We start from the raw sequence: 19913 nt of genomic DNA on the forward strand, positions 1-19913 counted from the left end.
CTTCCATAACTCCAAACTAATAACATTTAAACATTTAGGCACTTACCTATTATTGCTGCTGCTGTGAAACTCTCAGCTAACTGCTCCCTTCTCCACCTCTGAGCAAGCACACCTGAAGATGATCACAACTCTCCTCCTCTTCCTCTTCTGCATCCTTAGGGAAGCACACCTGGAGATGATCACTACTTCAATCTTCTTCCCCAGCCCCAGGGAAGCACAGCTGGAGGCATTTGCAGGTTCCTGCATCCCACTCCTGTATGGAAGAAGGATGCTAGTGTGCTGGGACAGGCAGGGGTGCAGCCCCGAGGACAGCTCCACTGCTGCTCCCACCATCTGAGCTGGTTACAATTTAGTACTTGCTCTTTGCTGATCAATCCTAGGTGCAGAGTCTGGATCTCACCCTTCCAAAAATGCCCAGTGTCACTCCCCACACCACCAGGTCCTGTCTCTCCTTAAGGGCCTGTCCGCACATGACACCGATTTCAGCTTCAGGCACAAATTTGCACTTCTTCAGGCCAAATCTTGTATTCTCACCCAGTTCTCCCTTCTATTACTTCTTTGTCCTTGGTGATGTTTGCAATAGCTACTAATGCACTGTCATTTGCAAATGTAATTAGTGTGTTTACTTCTTTCTTTCTTTTGCTCATTAATAAAGATGTTAAATAAAAATATGCCTTCCTCTGCTAACAACATCCTTGAAATAGTTAGGAAGTTGGGATTCTGAGGTAATAGGAACTAAATTATTGGACATGACTTTTGCTTGCATTTTTTCAGCATTTGTTGCTTGTTGTGGGCAATTAAAGTATAAAATAACTTTCTATCTTTACACCCAAAATAAACTCCCTCTGTTCTGTGTTTGCATCCGCCGGCTCCATGCACAGAGAGACAGACTCGAGGTCAGCTGGCAGGCTGCTCCAGCAGAGCAGGGATAGCAAGGTCTCCTTGATGTAGAAGCAGAGCAGCTAAGTGCAGCCATTTTTAACCTTTTCACCTTCATTAATCCTGTTTTTAACAAATCATAGGAGTGTCAGTGCTTTTAAAACTTACGGTATTCCTGTAGCTGTGGTGTAACACAAACAGTCTGTTTATTATATGATCATAATTCAGCCTTTTGGCCGGATCCTCTCCTGTGTCCGGTATTTCCCATGACTCACAAACCATCCTTGTTCCTTTGATTTTGACAGGACGGAGAAGAGGCAGCAGTTCACGGTGTTGGCTCGCACTTGGGACAAAAGGTTGCGCGTTGCTTTTTGCTGTCAGGAAAATGTACTGAAATTAGCTCCTTGCTCTGGTGAATTGGTGTGAAACAAAACCTGTGCTTTTTCCTAATTTTCTCTCATCTTCTCTAGAGACAGCAATGAAAAATCAAGTGATTGCAGAGTCCCCAAACCAAGAAATGAATATGGACCGGTCTAAGGATACAGTGGCTAGTTTATCAGATTCATCTCATAGTTTCATCTCATGTTCAGCTGTTTAAATAGAATTTCAATTGCACATTTATTTAAAGGAGAGTCTTTTCTCTAGAGCCTTCTGGCACTGAGGGGCGTGTGTATTAATAGGAATTGTCTTTCTTTTCCTTTATAATGTATGAAGGAAGACTTAAGATCACTGGATGCACATTTGGATAATCATAAATTAATTGTAATGTAAACTTTCACAACATGTTCTGAACATGTTGAGATTTTGTTTGATTTTGAATTGCTCCAAAATGACATCTAATTATATACTAGTGATTAACACGTTGGTTGCTACTAAGAAATAGCAGCCAAGCAAACGTTACAAATCAGTACTTAAATTTACTACAAGTCTTTTTTTTTTTTTTTTTCTTTTGTAATGATTCCTTTGCACAGAGAAGGAATCGTGGTAAATTCAAGTATTTAGACATGATCTGAGACTATTTCTTTATCACATGTGGAAATTCATGATTATCCAACGTCCAATGCCAGGAAGGAAAGGTGCTCACAGTGGTGCCTTTTTTTCCCCATCTCCCCCTGCCTTGTTGTCCCACCATGGACCTCCACTATGTCCCGTGGCCAACATGACACCTTCCCACCCTCCATCCTCTTTCATTCACAGGTGGGAACTGCCCCCTCCTGCCCATAGGGACAAATGCTGCCCCTGACCTGGCCCGGGCTGGTGTTTTGGGGGTGAGGAGACGCTCTAGCACCAATGCCTGTGCAGAGCTGCTGTCCCTGGAGCAGTGCAATACTGCTTTGAAATACCAGTTTCTGAAGCACTGGAGGAAAAGAGCATTTTGAGTGCGAGCTGAAAATGAAGACCTAATGAGGTCTGAATTTCTCCTCTGCTGAGCCAAATACTTTCCCATATTAGCTCACTTTTCCGTTCCCACCGGAGTCCCATTACTGCCCCCAGCCTCAGCGCTTTTGATGTCAGGAGGAGATTTAGCAACATTTTTAAGTGGAAGAAATGAAGGACTGGTTTTCCTTGGAGACGCTGTTCTCCAGTTTGGGGTTCACAGACCAGCACTACGTTTCCTTGCACTGACTGCACCTTGGCAACTGCTGCTACCTCTTAAGCGGAAAACACCGTGTAACAGAGCTGGTGGGGACCTGGCGGCAGCAGGCAATACATCACGGTCCCTCAGCCCTCAGCCCGGCTACGGGAGCTCAAGACTTTCACTGGAGCAAGGCACACCTTCGGGTGCCACATTTCCAATGGCAGCCCAAAGCCCTGGGCAGCCTCCAGGTCAACTCAAGAGAGGCCAGTTCCCCTCCCGCTCTGTCACATGGAAATACTACCAGGATCAGGTACTTTCTTGCATTACTTTAAACACTGTGTTTTATGACTTAATAGCAAATGCAGACTGCTTAGCTCTGGCTTTTGTGAAGACAACTGCCCTCTCCCCAGCACAAGGAAAAGGAGTAGTGCTGCAGGACGTTTCCACCAAAGCCATCCCGAGCACTGCGGACCTGCTCCCCTTCCCTGCAAACCTCAGAGCAGTCTGGCCATTAGTGCTCGTGGAAGGAGCAGGCATTAGAGACTCAACATTTATAACAGCAAGGATGAGGCGGTTCTCCGTAAATCAAATGGATGAGAAAGCTTTAATGCAATGGAAACATGGGATAGATCAGTGGCTTTGGAAAAAATAAACAAGTCTTCCAGTTTTCAAAAATAATTGAAACTTGAACACTACTGCATAGGTGAGCTGGGCTGCATCGCATCAAGTTTTGAGAGGAGAAACAGAAGCAATAAAGTGGCCCACAGATATCAATGCATTGCTCCACAGAAGAAATACATATTGCTCTGGCAATAGCAATGAAAAATTGAGCATAAATAGGCTTGGAGATGCTTATATTTTTCACTAGAATCATTTTATACAGTCTTTTATAGGAAGTGGTCTTTACCAGGAGTGGGCAGCTCCTTTCTGAGTGTCCCATTGAGTGACAACAGGGTGGTGGCTTCCACTGGCAAGAAAGGAAAGACAAGCACAAATCAGGAACAGCCATTCTCCAGTGAAGATGGATGCACCACAGTCATAGATATTGTGTGAGAGATTTTTAACAAAAGAGGTATTTTCTCTGTTGGAATGAATAGCTCCATTTTTCTTTATTATTTCTTGTGTTTCACTCATTCACGTATCAACTTCTTTCAAACAGAAAACAATTGAGAAAAAAATTCTCCCAAGAATAAAATCTAAAAAAATAATAAGGAATAACAGTGGCACAACCTAAAGACAAATCAGATATTCTATGTTGTAATATCTCACACGACTTAAGGACCTGTTTTCTCCATAAATTCTTTCTTTCAGACAGAGATTTTTGTTCTCCAGCTTCATTAATAACAGGCCTGATTCACCATTGCATTGTTTCAACTTTACTGGGATGGAATTTCAAGAGCTATAGTGGTTCATTACATCCTGTGGCTCAGATTTTCAAATGCAAAAATTCCTCAGTCCATATTTATGGTCCTCACTATCTGGCTGATCTTCAAGAAATGCTGAATATCCATTACTGGCTTCTCTGCAGTTGAAAATCAGGCACCTGAGGATACTAAATATGGAGCTAAGAGCTAAAATCAAGTTCCCTCTAAAAGAAAACCATTTTGCAACATGTATGTGTTTGCATATTTGCCTATATATACATATATGTTTATACAAATAACAATTTCATCTATATAAATGTTTTAGTCCTTTAAAATAAAACTATTTCAACTATCACTAAAAACATAGCACTCAGCAGGTTTTTTTGAGCTCAAATTTACCTTCCACCTCATCCATTGAAGTGTAGCTTACCTCCTATGACTGCTCATGAAACAAAGCCTACAGTTCCTATGTCTATAGGCATACTTGGCAGTGATAAATAGAAGAAACACTTCTTCCAGCCTTCTTCACATTTTGAGCACCTGTATATCAAGAGGAATTAGCAATCACGAGCATGCAGAGGGGATACTATCGATTTCCTTACAATATCACCAAGCGCAGGTTCTCAGAAACTTTTACTACGTGATGCCACATCATCAAAACGAGGGATTATCTGAAGTTGTCATAACGTGAAGAAATGCATAAGGAATTAAACCAAATCACAGGAATGCTAGCACTTGTGCTAAAAAAAAAAAAAAAAAGAGATTTCTCGGTGCCTTCAGCTACGATAGGTGGGAGTCTGGAGGGCAGCACTCGCCTGCACTGCTGGGGCTCAGCATCACTCCAGAGTGATATACATTCCCCTCATAAACAAAGGAAAAAAATGGACTGGCAGGGAATTTGATGAACAATTTGCATCTGCGCACTGATTTCCCTGTTTGCATCACTGAAATACGTGATCTTTTATCTTTAGATTTTCATTTGCCTTCACCGTCCTCTTGGTTTCTAGAAACACCGTAAAACCTTTAAAATATTAAGAAAATTGCATCTGCTACATCTTGCTTTAAATATAGCGTTCAGTGTTTGTAACTGTTACTTCACCCACGAAACGAATAGCTTGCCGACCAGGTAAACTACATTTTGTTGCTTGCCATGTCTGTCTTTGCACAACATGCAGCACACAGGAGTAAATAACAGTGTGTAATATAAATAATTACATGTATGAAAGGCTGTAAAACACTGGAGATATATTTGTACTTTTACTTATGAGAACATTTTAAAAATGATTGCATTGTTCGCTGTGCAGTTTTTATGTGTTGAGCGGGGCGCATGCAGAGAACAGCTCCAAAGTTTTTTTTTTCCTTTCCTCCAGGTCACACTAGCATTATAGTTAGCAAATTGATAAGGTTCCACTGTTAAGCTTTATTACTTGTGACATGAGCCTATGACACTTTATAAAAAGAAGTAATCCAGAACAATCTCTAGGTAATTAACACCTAGATAAACAAACATAAATTTCTATATTGCATTTATTTGGACTACCACTCAAATATGCGTGAACCATGCTTTTTTAATTAAAAGATAAATCTATGTGACACTTAGCCTCAAACTTAATTATTCAGCATAGTATAATAAAAAATAGAGCCCATTAAATGTGTCTTGCTCTGTATTTCTGTATTAACAGCAAAACAGTTCACTCTGGGATCATTTAAATTTTCTTCTTCCTCTTTTCCCGCAATTTCTCTGTTTGCTGAGACCCTTTGGGTTAAAAAAAGTACCCCAAAGCGCAGAGCCCCCCAGCAGTAATCCCAGCATCACCAACAGGTGAGGAGCTGCCCAGCTTCTCCCAGTGCCTGCGTTCGGCCGGGTGGTGGCTTCAGTTTTGTGTTACGGCACCTTCCCTCCTCCTGGCCCGGCGCCTTCCTCACGGGAACACCCCTTCGCCGCGGCGGCTCCTGCCAAGCCGCGATGGCCAGCAACCCAAAACGCAACGCTGGAGAATAATTTCACTGGGAGCAGGCTTACAACACACGAGGTGAGGTTCCTAGAATATATGGTTACCATACAGATGTTAAACAGAGAGGGGAAATAGTCAACTCCCAAGTTGGAGCAGACGGAGGGATTATAGTCCTTATAAAAGCTGCAGCAAGAAATGTCATCTTAAAGCGGAGAGCGGCGTTCGGGGGCTGTGTGGGCAGAGCCGCGTCCAGCCCCGCGCTGTGGCCGGGGCCTCTTCCACCATGGGCAATTCCCGGCCTCCCCGGGACAGCGGCTCCTCTCTGGGGAGGATCACAGCAGAACGTGGCCGTCAGTGCTTCCGAGAGCTCCAGAACGGGGCTCACATGCACCCCATATGGGAAAGGGCTGGAGGAGCCACTGGGGAACCCTTCTCACCACCACTACGCCCAGCCACCTTCCCCACAACACCATCCCGCACCATGCGGGAAGGCCTCGGCCTCCAGCACAAATGAAAACTGTTCTTTAACACCTACACGGGCCGCAGCTGCACCACTTTCTTCCCGCTTTGCAGACGAAGCCAATGGCTGACACACAGCCCTGACACCGGTGGCTTTACCCCACTCTGTGGCTGGCCAGGCCACAGGAGGACATCAGCACCAAGGTGCAGCTTCTAGGCCTGAACTCTGTGTTTACATGATCCTGAGCCCCTGCTCCCATTTGCTCTGCCTCACACCCCAAGCTACAGCCTAATGTCAGCATGGGTGATACCAGTTAACCACTAACTCATCTAATTGTTAAAACTTCCCTTTCTAAATGCATTTTCCTCCTTGGTTTCCTTGCTCAAGGTTTTCATCCTCTCTCCTCCCTTATCTGCGATGGTATCCTAGACCTTGTGCACCTTTTGATGTCATAGAATCATTAAGATTGGAAGGGACCTCAAGAGATCGTCTAGTCCAACCCCCCTGCACACACAGGGTCACCTAGAGCGCATTATACAGCATCTTCACTTCTCCTAAGTGGTGCAAAGACCCTTCACCTTCCTCGCTTTCAGCAAGGCAAGTCAACCACACAGAGGAAGACTACAAAGTCATCTGGCCTATCTGGAATAGGAAGGGCTTTTGCACTTGCAAAATCCTTTGAAGTGTGGGCAGGTTTCTTAATATGCACCGTAGAAACAAACCTCACAGTTCTCTAAAGCCAAATATATGATCTATACAAACAATTTCTTTTAATGTGAAAACATGACTTTATACATCATAGTGTATGATACACACTTCAAACACTTTAAAATCAAAGCTTGATAGACCCCAAGACTTCTTCTATAGTACATAAGTAGTAGTATATAAAACAGTTATTACTACATGCTAAAACAGATTTCCACAGTCTTTTAATTAAGCACAATATATATAATATATATATGTATATACTGTATATAGATTTGTTCAGATTAATAAGTGGACTGAGCACACACACCCAGCATAATACACTCCAGTAACTGCCTAACAACTGTGAATTTACTGACATTAATTTTTTTTTAATCTGACAAAGCTGCAGAAAATAATGTTTTAACTGTTCCTAATAAACATAAGCAAGTAGGAAAACTTTTTTTCAGAGGTAGAGGTTTTATTGCGTAAAACACTGGATAAAACTGTACTGCTTCAAAGACATTTTTATTCTAACAGCAGAAAGAAAACAGTCATTGCTGAAAAAACAACTTTTAATACTTCTATACCAGAATAAAGTTCTGTCAACTGATGTATTATAATAATAAATAATGACCAAGAATAAACTTTAAATACAAAGTTTTCTAATTGTTACAAGCATAGCAACAAAATCCTCTACTCTATTGATCTCAGATTTCCTCCAAGATAGAAATTTTTCTTTGTGTAGGAATGTAGACAGTATTATGACCAGTATCACAGACTACAGAAGTTACAGAGAAAAAACTTGACATGTTTAGATATGAGAAGCATGATGATATTCAGAAACTGACAATGCATCACTGCTGCTGTCACTTGTTTGTATTACAAGTTACAAATGTTCTGGAAAAAAGGTCTATGTCAGAGGGGAAAATAGGGACAGTAGCACCCGACCAAATGGAATCAACACACACATCACAAAGAACGGGAGATGTTTCCAGTGTCACAAACAGAATTATTGCCTGTCGTATCTGAAAATGCTCAGAAGACACAAAAGAATACTGAAAGAGCTCAAAAAGTGCAAGAAATGGAATGTGGGGGGGGCGTTTTTGCTTTTTTTTTTTTTCCTTTTTTTTTTTTTTTTTTTTTAAGATACTGAAGGCGGCGCAAACACACAAAAGCAAGCGACTGACACAGTCACCAAACACAGTAGTGCAGTTAAAATCCTAAAGCTTACTACAGTCAGAAAGTTTCAATAACATTTCAATCCTTTATCTAGGATCATAGAAACAGTTGCATTAAGTTTATCAACTCGATTTAAGTAAGGCAGTGAGAACTATACTAGAAAAACAAGAAAAGCAGCTTGCTCTGTGCCAGATGGGTCCAAGTTACACAGTGACCTCATTTAAACTGAAACTTCAGTTGGATGACATCCTTTCCGACAGCATATGCAAACCGTATTCCTTATTAGCCTGAGATTTTTTTTTTTCCAGTCTCAGGGTAGCGCTAAGAATTTTATTTACATTGATTGCAGTTTAGTATTTTTTGTAAACTGCTTTAGGCAGAGCTGAAGTTTTAAGGCCCTGGGGTTTTACTCTGTGCTCCCAGCCTGCAAAGAAATATTGACTTTTTTTTCTTCTTTTAAGTCTGGATGATTTTGTTTTAGAAGAAGCTAATACTTCCTACCATCACAATAAACAGCACCAATTTAGCTTCTATCAAAGGAAGTACATTAAAAGGCTAAATTTTTATGTCATTCAGAGAATTTCAGAATAAACCTTTAGCTATTTTTCTTTTTTTCTTTTTTTTTTCTTTTTTAGTTATGTGGTTTATTATAGTCTCTTAAAAGCTTCCTATGCCGCAAAGAACTTAATAAATTTGGAGCATCCAATCAGTAAAAAAGCTAAAATCTGCAAAAATATAGAACACATTTGTTTTACAAAAACAAAGAAATATCAGCTAAAACACTTTTCTTCATTAGAGACAAAGAGCAGGAAGTTTGGTTTCATATTTTAGGTCAAGCTACTTTATAAGAGCTTGCTCCAGAAGAAACTCCTGCACTATGTCTGTAACACTTATAAAAACTAACACGTGAAAATTAACCACGACTGGGGAATCCTTCATTCAAGTGTAAAAAAAAAAAAAAAAAAAAAAAAAAGGAATTAAAAGGAAGTTTAAAAGGAAACAACCTGGAGGAAAAGGAAAGAAAAGAAAGGGAAAAAATATCAATCCTCTATTTAATAAAATTCTGTTTCTCACCAGCACCTTCTATAGATAAGGCTGACTAGTTTCACTAAACAATATTTGTATATACTGTACTTCTACTTTTATAGCAACCTACTTCTTCATCGACAAGGTAAAAAAAAAACCAAAACAGTAAAAGCATTTCCCTCAATACTGCAAGATGATTTTTTTAAATGGAATTACACTTCAAATCCGCAGTCACACACTGGGCTGCAGATTTGCTCTAACCATTGATTCATTTGGCTGTCCATTGAAAACATACAAAATAAAATGAAGCTGTAATCTCACAATCCTCCTCAGTACAGGTCAGTACTGACCCTGCTTACGGGCCGTCTAAGATTTCTCCTGTGCTGCAGTTGCAACACCACTTGAATTGATTTTCTCTGCAATGACAGCTCCAGTCAGACTGGCACCATGGCAGTCTACCAACACATCTCATTACTATGCTAGGCAAATGACAGCAGCTGGTGTCATATTATAAAGGTGTTTTCAACAATGAAAACACAGCCCCTCAATCTTCAAGGCAACACTAAATCGCTTAGACGGTATCGTTTTTCTGTTAAGAGCATTATTTTTGGACAAAGACCACTTTGAAGTTCGAAATTGCCCTGCTTTTTAAATAACTAACGACCTCCTAACATTTTTAAATCACTTTATTATCCCACCTACATTGTTTGGAAGTACTTGTTGCCAGGTAACAGTTTAGCAGCCATTTTCCAGGGCTGGAAATTTGTGTGTGAAATATATATATTTAAACATACACACACACACATCTCTGAAGTGTGTATTTTGTGTGTGTGTGTGTGTGTATATGCAGATATATATGTATAATGTGCATATGACTGTATGTGTGTGTGTGTATAAATATATATATGTGTGTGTGTGTACATACACATATATACATATATATATTTAAATATTTTAAACCTTCTGTACATTTCTGGGAATTTTTGCACACAATTCTCTAGCTTAGAATGCAGTTAGCAAACTCTTACCCAAATGCATATCTAAAAACTGTGTAAAATAATATTGCAATATAGAGATTGATTCGTTGAGCTGCATTACTCTTGGGCCTTGCTGCCCTCCTCCGTTAGTTCTGCCGAGCTCCCAGGTTTGACAGCTGCAGGTTCCTCTAAATTCCCAGAAGCTTCGGAGTCAACTCTGGAGCGCTTGAACCTGCGATCTGGGTACTGGCTGTTGTCAAAAGGCATGCGATGGACACAGAGAACATGGGTCTTCAGATTTCCCTTCTGAGAGGCACTGTAGGGGCAGTATCTGCACTGGAAAGGCCGGTGACCTGCGTGACAGACAAGAGCCTGGTTAGTTTTTCTTCTATTTACATTTTGACTGCAAAGCAGCTCGTTGCAAAGCCTAACGAGAAGGCAACAGCTCCCCGCGCACAAATCCCTCCTGCCGTACAGAAACGCCACGCTGCTCAGCAAGAAATTCATACCGTTTGCATGCTGCCTGTTTAAGGAAGCTACATGTCTCCCAAGAACTCTTTGCTTGGGATTTTTTTCAGGAAAAAGAAGATAGCTATTTCATCTCCCATCCCATCCCCAGCCATAAATCAGCCACCCTCTGATCCAAACTAAACTCTTGTAAACAAAGTGCAAGCATGTAATAGAGAGGCTTCTTTTATATTTCTTAATTATCTTTTTTATTGAAGTGCAATTCAAGGATGACAATGTGCAGACCCTTAGTCCAATAAACATACTCTGTCTTTGGGTGGGTTTCTGAGTAAAGAATTGTATGTTTTATTTTAATCACACAGATTACTTTTTAATGGAAAGAAATAATGGATTGAGATAACCAAGGCCTCAAACCTGCAAACATTTACCCCAGCGAGATTACTCCTGTGAGTAAAGATATGCAAGCCCATAAGTGTTTGCTGGACTAGGGCCCAAGGTTATCACCAGCTTTAAAATAAAATGTCCAAGCTAGATTAGAAAAGGAATGTTAATGCACAAAATCTGATACATGCAGGACTTGTGTATGAAATAGCAACCAACTGCAAAATGAAGGCATGAATGAAATACACCACTTTTTAGTAAATCTATCAATATTCTCTCCCATGTTTTTCGGATTATTGTAACTCTGAATCTCCATGCTGTATCTGGTTTTGGAGGTTATGTTTCAGCAATCACATTTCAACCTATGCTGGGAAGTTGTTGATGTGTTTTACTGGAACTTTATGAGCTTTGTCTCTCAAATTAACTTAAACCAAGACCATCTGAGGTCAAATGCGCTTAGCTTGCTTTAATTTGCTCAAATAAACGAATAAATAAATGTGCCAGACCATCTACATAAGGCCAGGGTAAGTGAAAAGCAATACTGGGTACCCCCGTTTGAGGAGCGCTCTCTGCTCGGGCGGCACGCAGCCGGAGCGGGCAGGAGGAGGAGGGCTGCTCTCCTCGGGAAGGGGCCGACACAAACCTCCGTGTTCGGGGGGACGTGAGGGCCGAGCCCCAGGAGCGGCCTGCGCTCCGGGCTGCTCCAACAACCTGCCATTTGTACCGTAAAGCTAAAGGCACCGCGTGAAGGCCCAGCGCCCCGCAGCGCGCCGGCTGCTGGGACAGGGGTGAAGGTTGAGGCCAGCGCGGAGCCACACAAGCCCAACACCCACAACCACGGAACAGGACACCCCCTACCAACACTGAGACACGGTACCGGCCCCTCCACCCTTCGCTGTTACAGGAGAACACTTCCATCACTACCCTTGAGCTCCAATGTTCCTGGATGGCTCCCAGGATGGAGCATGGATTGGCCTGCTGGGTCTCTCTTGAGACCCATTTCCCTCAACAACATTTCCCTCAACAACTCAGTAAGGAAAAAGAGATGAAGTCTGTATGTTATTAATCTTTAAAAAGTCAAATTTCAGTGGAGAATCACATTGCAAAAGCAGTGAAAAAGCTTGCATAGTTAATGTTACAGAAACAAAATTTGGCTTTTACAGAAAAATTTCAAACAGAAGATGTGAAGAAATAGTCGATCATCAAGGGTGTGCCCAGTGTCTCATAGCATGAGACCCTAAGAATCAATGAAGAACTATAAATACATTTGAAACAATTTGATATAATGGTTTTGAATACTGAAAGCACTCACAAAACTGTCTGAGTATGAAAGAGGTACAAATAAAATCAGATTTTTCCTTTTTTTTCCACAAAAATATTTGAAATCTCAGGAAAAAGGTTTAAGTAAATCATGTAATCTCTCCCTTTGTTTATCAGGGACAGTAAGCACTTCCTCCCAGGAAAGCCATCAGGATGGACACCTGGGTTCTGGAGCCTTTCCGGCCTTCTCCTTTTTCTCCCTGGATTCTTTGTGGACGAGGAGAAGGAGACCTGCTCCACGATGAATTGCAGTTCAAGAGATTCATCAAGGAGATGAATCCTGCCACTCTCACATCCGCTGAAACATTGAATGAATCATTTCTGCACTCTCTACCCTGCCCCATGCAGGTACCACCACCTCCATAACCAGGAGACATCGCTGTCCTACTACTCACAGTTCTGCCCCAAATCTCCCCCTGCTTCTCATGCCTGAGCCACCTCATCCTTCCCAGTCACTTTTTGGACCAATCCTCCCTCATGTAGCTCCTAGCTCTGGGTCTAGCAGCTCTCAGATGCCAGATTCCCCCTCAAACACCACAGAAATATTGCCTATCACCAGCCTCACCTAAAGTGGGTGTGATCCCACTAAGCTGTTCTCAATGCTTGGCCCAAAAGTAGTTATCATTAAATGACAATCCTAATTCCTTCCTGAAAAAAAGGCATTTTTTTAAACAAAGAATCTACAAAGCATGGCATTAACAACCCTTAATAAATGCATGAATAAAACCAAACCCTGTTTGCCCACTACCAAACCATGTTCAAGCCTGTGCAATTGCATACATAGATAGAGAATGGCATGTATTAATTCAGTGCACTTCAATAAATCAGACGATATAAAATGCACCTACAAGGACTGGGATCTGCATTGCCTCCCCCATGACTTACTTTTTCAGGCCATCAAAATTTCACATCACTGCCTTGTGAAAAGTAAGTACACAATAAGTTAATTTGTATTGTCACTATGCAGTACAACTGTGGTAAAGAGCACATTCATTTTTAATCCAGTATGAATAATATATAAATATGTATACAGAGTGAGGGTCAGAGGAAAGCAAGTGGTACATTGTTTACAGCAGAAGTAGTACAAAAACTAGAGATTATTCTCACTTGCAAAGATAACAATATCTGCAATTTGCTTGTAACTAAGGGGTGAAGGAAAATGCCCATTTCTCTTAGGTAACCCATCCATTAATTATAGCTCAAAACTTGTGGTGGGCAGCAGGCTCTTAAAATAACCTTTCCCAGATAAGTTGGCAATAAATTTATAACGTTTTATCTAGTGGTGGTTGGTAGATTCTTTCTTAGTAAGCTATAGTTCATGTATATTTTGCCTACAATATATCTTCCAATAAAATTATTTGAAAGCCTTTAAAAAAAAAGAAATGTCTTGATAGTTCAGGAGATAATGTGTAATGCATTGCATTTGTAGTATGGAGCATTAGACCATTAGCATTGGGCCAAAAAGAACAGCAAATTATGGTGCATCTTTCTCAGATTGAAAAGTGAGGCTAGAGGACAGCATAGGGCTTGCAGCTGAAATAATCCTGTTGGGAAGAAACGGACTTTGAGACGTGCAACAACATGTGCAAAGAGATTCCTTAATCCTCTGAGCTGACACAGAGATTCACAAGAGCTGCAGAAAATTAAAATAAATAAATAAATAAGACACCAAAGATGGAAGCTAGATTCCAAGAGCACTAATGTTCTTAGGAGACAAGGCTTTTCCCGGGAAGGGGGGGTTACCTCCCGCACCTGCTGAAGCCAGCTCTCCACGACTGATGGAAACCTTTCCAGATGAGCCCCAGAAACGGCAGCAGAGCTCAGCTGACTTCATCTGCCTCCAATTTGGATTGCACACTGGAGAGAATAAAGAGTTGGGAGGCAGGGTTGGTTCTGCTCACGACAGAGCATCTCTCTGCATGGCCAATGTTTTAAAAATCCCTCATCACTTCAAAGTACTCCACCTTTTTAAAAAAAGATGCCACTTTGTTAATTTAGGCTTTGAGGAAAAAAAAGTTTGTTTTCTTTTCTTTCAAATTTCGGATCTGATATGTTGCTTTGTGACATACCACGTCAGCCCGCATCAGTCACATTGCGTTAGGTTCCGTAACATGGCATGACTGATGCAGCCCAACACGGTGCATCAACTGCACGGAGTCTGAAAAGGCAGGTTTGGAGAACGACAGATCTCAAAGTCTGGGTTTGATGACCATTTAGAGGCAACTGTTTTAAATTTAAAGCCAGGCCTGGGATTTGAACAAAGCCATTGCCCATAAGTGAGTTGCTAGGGATTTAAACATTTGCAAGATCTATTTTACTTGGTCTTATCTTTATAAAAAAAATGTATTATTGGAATATATAAAAAGTGAATGTCAACACAGTGTCATTGGGTTACTTATTGTAATCCAAACACTGCTAACGGTTACTAATTTATTAACTTTGATATGGATCCATTATTTAAGATTAGCACAAAGGAATACACAAACAAGAGAGAGAGACAGAGAGTGATGAATGCTAAAGTCTTTTTCATTAAAAAAAAAAAAAAAATTACATGGCCAAGCTGCATTAATTCTCCACTTCTAAAAAATATCTGATCAGCTTCCAAATTCTATAAAAATTTCCACAAAGAAACATCTTATTTTTGTGATATTACAGGCACATATGTAGGGGTTTGCACTAAAATGTAAAAATGGGCATAGGCCTAGTCACATGAATAAGATCAAGAATTTATTCCAGATTGTTAAAAGTGTACTAATCACAGCAAAATCATGGCTTTCTCCCAAAGCAGCAAGAAAACGGTAATTTGAAAGAAAAATGCCAATAATACATCACACACAAGCCGTCTGTTGTCCCCACTACACCACTTTTTGTTATATTGCATATGTGTACATCTATACACACAGACACATGCGTTCAGACACACACACGCACGCAGTTTCATGCATAAATTTAGGGAAAAGGCAGAAGAGCAATAAAATGATGAACAGAAAACAAATGCTGCGCAATGTACTATAAATTATAATCAAGTCATGAATAAAATGTGTTCCTTAGGTATGACATTTGTTCCCTGAAAATGCAAAAATGGCCACGATTAGCTGACAGCCTGCTTCTCCCTGGATGGCCAGTGGCTATAGTGTTCACTACCATGCAATACAGCTAACTCAAGATTTCTTTGCTTAGTTTAAGAACATGCTTTTGGTGAAAAGGAGAAATAACAGCCTTTGCCTCTTTAAAACAATAAATTCCTCCCTTTCTAAGAAAGACCTGAAAAGCCTCAAAGGTCTGACTTCCTCGGCGGTAGATTTCTTTAGTTCAGGTGGCTCATTTGGGTCAGACGTCGGATGCTCCTGAGATGTGGCTGTGAATCTCCAGGCTACTGCAGCAGTCCCAGATGACCTGGGCCAGCGCTGGCCAGGAGCAGACACCCCTCGCGAAACCAGCTGCGGGGGCTCAGGATGGATTGTTACTGCCTCTCGGATGGAGATTTTCAGTCCCACAACATCGCTGGTGGAACGGTCCATGTAATCGCACATCTGCTCCAGTGCAAAGTCAGCAAGCTGCGCTTAAACCTTCAGCGAGGCTCCAGCTCCCCAAGAGGAGCTGCTCTAAATCTTTTCTTTTCCTGCGCAAACTCATATTTGAGGTGGAATCGTCTTTAAACAGATGAAGGGTACGGTATCACAGTAGTAATAACCGGCAACGAGGGCCGTGCGCTTTCTACTTAAGAAAACTGCTGTGCAGAATGGTTCCCATTCTCTGGCTGGGACTGCCAGCCTCTGCTCCTGGCTTTCCCAGTTCAGGGTCTCGGAGTCCTAGAGATCTTGGGGAATGCTGCCATTTTAAAGCAACACTATTACAGCATAATAACTAGGATTTGCAAGGGGAGAACTATTTTCATTTAAAACTTGGCTAGTGTGATTTCCTTTTTTTACGTACAAATTTTCATAAATACATTTACAGCAAACATCTCTAATGCTGTATGTATTACCCAGGAAAGCAGAATGGCTCTAAAGCACCCATTCTGACTGGGAGCATAACAGTATGGATGGGAAAATGCTGAATAAATATATTTGTCCAATAGACAATAATGGCTTTGATTGAGCCATTCCATTTTATTGGTCTCACAATACTCATTTTATCAAACTCCCCAAATAACAGACAGATTAAAGTTGGTCCAATCAGGTTCATACATGTAATAAAAGTTTTTATAAAACAATTGAAAAGTATATATTTATTTACACACAGGTCCAGGACCAACCAGGATGCTCTTTTGGGAAAATTGCAATACTCTGTGACGTTTATATGCTTATTGGGTTATGAAAAAGGAAATGAAATTAGAAAAATCTCTCTCCTTCATGTTGACCAGGAAAAACTCTAAAAGCTACATGGCTTGTCCAACATCTCAAACATTTTAATGTAAATGTGCATACAAAAAACACAGGCACTACCAGGCTGTTCCATGACTGCGTCACCACTAGCTGCACAGGAGGAGGAGAATAAAAACACCTAATCTGTGATTTGTTACAAGGGTTTTTTACTTAAACAAACAAACACTCCATCCGTTGGACCAAATTAAACACTCAGATACCTATGAACCCTTCTTGAAATGTAATCAAAGGTGGAATCTGTTTATAGTCTGTATAGTGCATTATACAGACCTCGAGGTTTCTGAACAGGTATTTCAGCTTGCTGATGAATCCACTGAAGAGGGCAATGGTGACAGGGAAATGCAAAAGCCAATGCCAAATTTTGTCTTTAATACTTATTATTAACAGATCATATATATTTTACGCTTTCTCCCCCAAAAGTAAAAACTGCATTTAAAGAAGCAGTCCAGTTCCTGACTCCAAAGATCACACTTCCTTATTAGCACTCATTAAACTCCTTTTAAAAATAAAAAAAGAAAAAAAAAAAGAAGAAAAAAAGGAAGTGTTTTCCTTTATACCTATGCTTTTATCTCATTAACTAAACCAGTCACCAAATTACGGAAACCTCACCAAGTTAACATTTCGGTTACTTCTCTCATACAGAATATGTAATTTATTATTATTTGGAAGCAGCCTGGGGAACTTGTTAGCCATATACAGCACGCTAGATATAAGAAAATGGGGAAACAGCCATCTGAGTTGTCTGTGGTATAACGTGGACTTGCACTTTCTGGGAAAACAAACACCTCCCATCTCGTGAAAAGCTCAGTTTGATTGTTGATAAAATAATGGGGCTCTGGCCGCTTTGCACAGAACCTGTGTCTTTTTCCAAAGGGCACTTTTTGCACCCAGGCACTTTTCATTTAGGAGGGGAATGGATCAGGAAAGTTGAAAAGCTTCTTTCAAATAAGTATCAAGCATTACGCAAAAATTCTCCTAAAGGATAGCTTAAGATTTTGCTTTTTAATGAGCTGTATTTTTTAAATTGCTCACACCCCCTGCGCTTAGCCGGTGCCCGTAACACCCCTGCACCGTTCTGGTTTTTGACATGACAACATGAGTTACGAGCCCAGTGCCTCAGCACGCTCCAAACGAGGTTAGTGGGAATGCTGTCATTGATTGAGCTTGAAATGTCAGACTATCATTGTCCCGTGCTTTGCTAAATTTAATTACATTTAATTTTTCATATTTATTTACTTTGGTTTATACACATAAGCAGAGGCAGAGTGCTTGCCAAGGGCAGGGGGTACCTGTTCTAAGGAGCAGGCCATCTCCAACTAAAGCTAGAAAGGAAACAGTTCCAGCAATTAATAAATTCTTCGATAGGAATATAATTTCTTATGAATTCTTCATCACAGCCCCCTCTATAACCCCAAACCGAGGAGCACAGGGCTCCCGGCAGGCTCAGCACCCTCACACAGCTCCTGCTCTCAGCGAGTGCCGAGGAACCAGCCAGCAGCTCCCTAGGGAGCTGCCGGGACAGAGGGAGCCCCCAAGCCCAGGGAACTGGCAGATCACGGCCTTTGCCCGCGCCTCCTCTCCCTCAAAGATGCCTTGTGCACCTAAGTAAACTGCAGCCATGGAAATGTATTTTACAGGGAAGCAGCAGCAGGCTCTTCTTTAATATTAAGTCATCAACACTGAGTTCTTCTCATTATCAAAATTGCATGTTTAGAGAGCGTATTACAGTCCCACCTTTGTCTTTAATTACATACTACAATTAATTGTTATGTCTATTCACTCTTTTACGTGTTTTAATCACATCAATAATAGTACATTCACATACTAAGCCCCTTGAGCAAAATATCTCAGTTTTCTTACTAGGTCATTCACAAGTTTTCCATATCCTGTTCTGTCTTTTTTTTTTTTTTTAATTATCTCAGTAAATATTTATTATTTCAGGGAGCATTTTGAACTTCTGGTATGAAGCAGTATTTGAATTTAATGTACCTAGGATTTCCCAGAATAAATGCTGTACTGGCGGTGCTGGGATTTTAGTAAATCAAGATCATTTAGAGATCATGGCAATTTGGAGCTGCTAACAGGAAAGGCCTTGTCAGGGACTATGTCTGTGATTCTGTTTCACTACCATATACCCTTTACTCTGCCTAGTAATTCCTATGTACAATAGCATAAGTACAACAGCATTTCCTTTCACTCTGGGCAACCGTTTTGACCTGGTTTACTCTATTTCGTGGAATGGATTTAAAAAACAAAAAAAAACCCTCATCCTCAGCTTTCTGAAATTTTTCTGCCCATGTTTCCATGTATCATACTTGCAGCTGGTTTAAAATGGGATGGCCATGTGGTTTACACCATGTGAAGAAATACTGTCTCGTGCCTGTCAAGGTGAAGATTGGGACTCTGTCCAATGCTCCTCAAATCACCTAAATTTCAAGAGTTGGAATTATGTACATGCTATGACTTTAGTCAAAGTGGGACCCTAGAATAATCATTTTCTGCACATATGATGTCACTTGAAATAAGAAAGCTCTCCTATAATTTTAGCTCTTGCTTTGTTGTGTAATTTGGGTAATCTGGATGGTATTTTGTCACATTATAACTTGTCATGTAATTCCTGATGCTCTATCCACTGCAACCTATTAGCAAAGAGACTGAGGAAAAACAAAACACTAAGTAAATAAATACCCAGCTCACTAACAGCTAATAATTCAAATTATCCAGGGGTAGCTCACAAGCCCACTCATCATTGCACTAAAACATTACTATTACCAGTTTATGGGATTTTGTGGGTGTAGTTTGGAGAACAACTCATTACCAGCAGTGTTATGGCACCATATCCCATCGCTGCATTGAATTAATAATCTGAGCGCATTCGGAGGGAGCACTCAGAATAACCTAGAGCTCACTAGGTGCGTTTTGTACATAGGTAGGAATACATTTAAGGTATATGTACCCATAATACCTGCACTCACAAAGAGAATATATATATTTTATCATACCTCATTCAATAAATCAGGAGCTTACACAGTAAAAATTAAAAGGCTGCAAAGAATAAATTGAGCATAAACTTTTCAGGACCTTCCCCTCTGGAAAGTACTGTTGATGTTGTCACAGAAAAAGTGTCTTTTTTATTGAGTCACAAAGGAAATGTTTTCTTCCCTTCTCCTTTTCTCTTCTATAAAAGGCTCTCTAAAATGAAAGGTGTCAGACTTTGCTTTTTCTTCTTGGCATGATCCAGAATGTATGG

At 40.7% G+C, this 19913-nt stretch overlaps 1 protein-coding gene across 1 annotated transcript in view; it reads right to left on the reverse strand.

The window, feature by feature from the left end:
• Positions 1–10119: 10119 nt before the first annotated feature.
• The window catches only part of ZNF536 (zinc finger protein 536), a 324478-nt gene continuing 314684 nt past the window's right edge, over positions 10120–19913 (reverse strand). The window contains exon 11 of the mRNA XM_026042304.1: positions 10120–10459. The gene's annotated coding sequence lies outside the window, so the exon portion shown is untranslated. The remainder of the gene's footprint in view (positions 10460–19913) is intronic.

This window comes from Nothoprocta perdicaria, unplaced genomic scaffold, assembly GCF_003342845.1.
Source record: "Nothoprocta perdicaria isolate Ctin4 unplaced genomic scaffold, notPer1 scaffold_30, whole genome shotgun sequence".
Taxonomy (NCBI): Eukaryota; Metazoa; Chordata; class Aves; order Tinamiformes; family Tinamidae; genus Nothoprocta; species Nothoprocta perdicaria.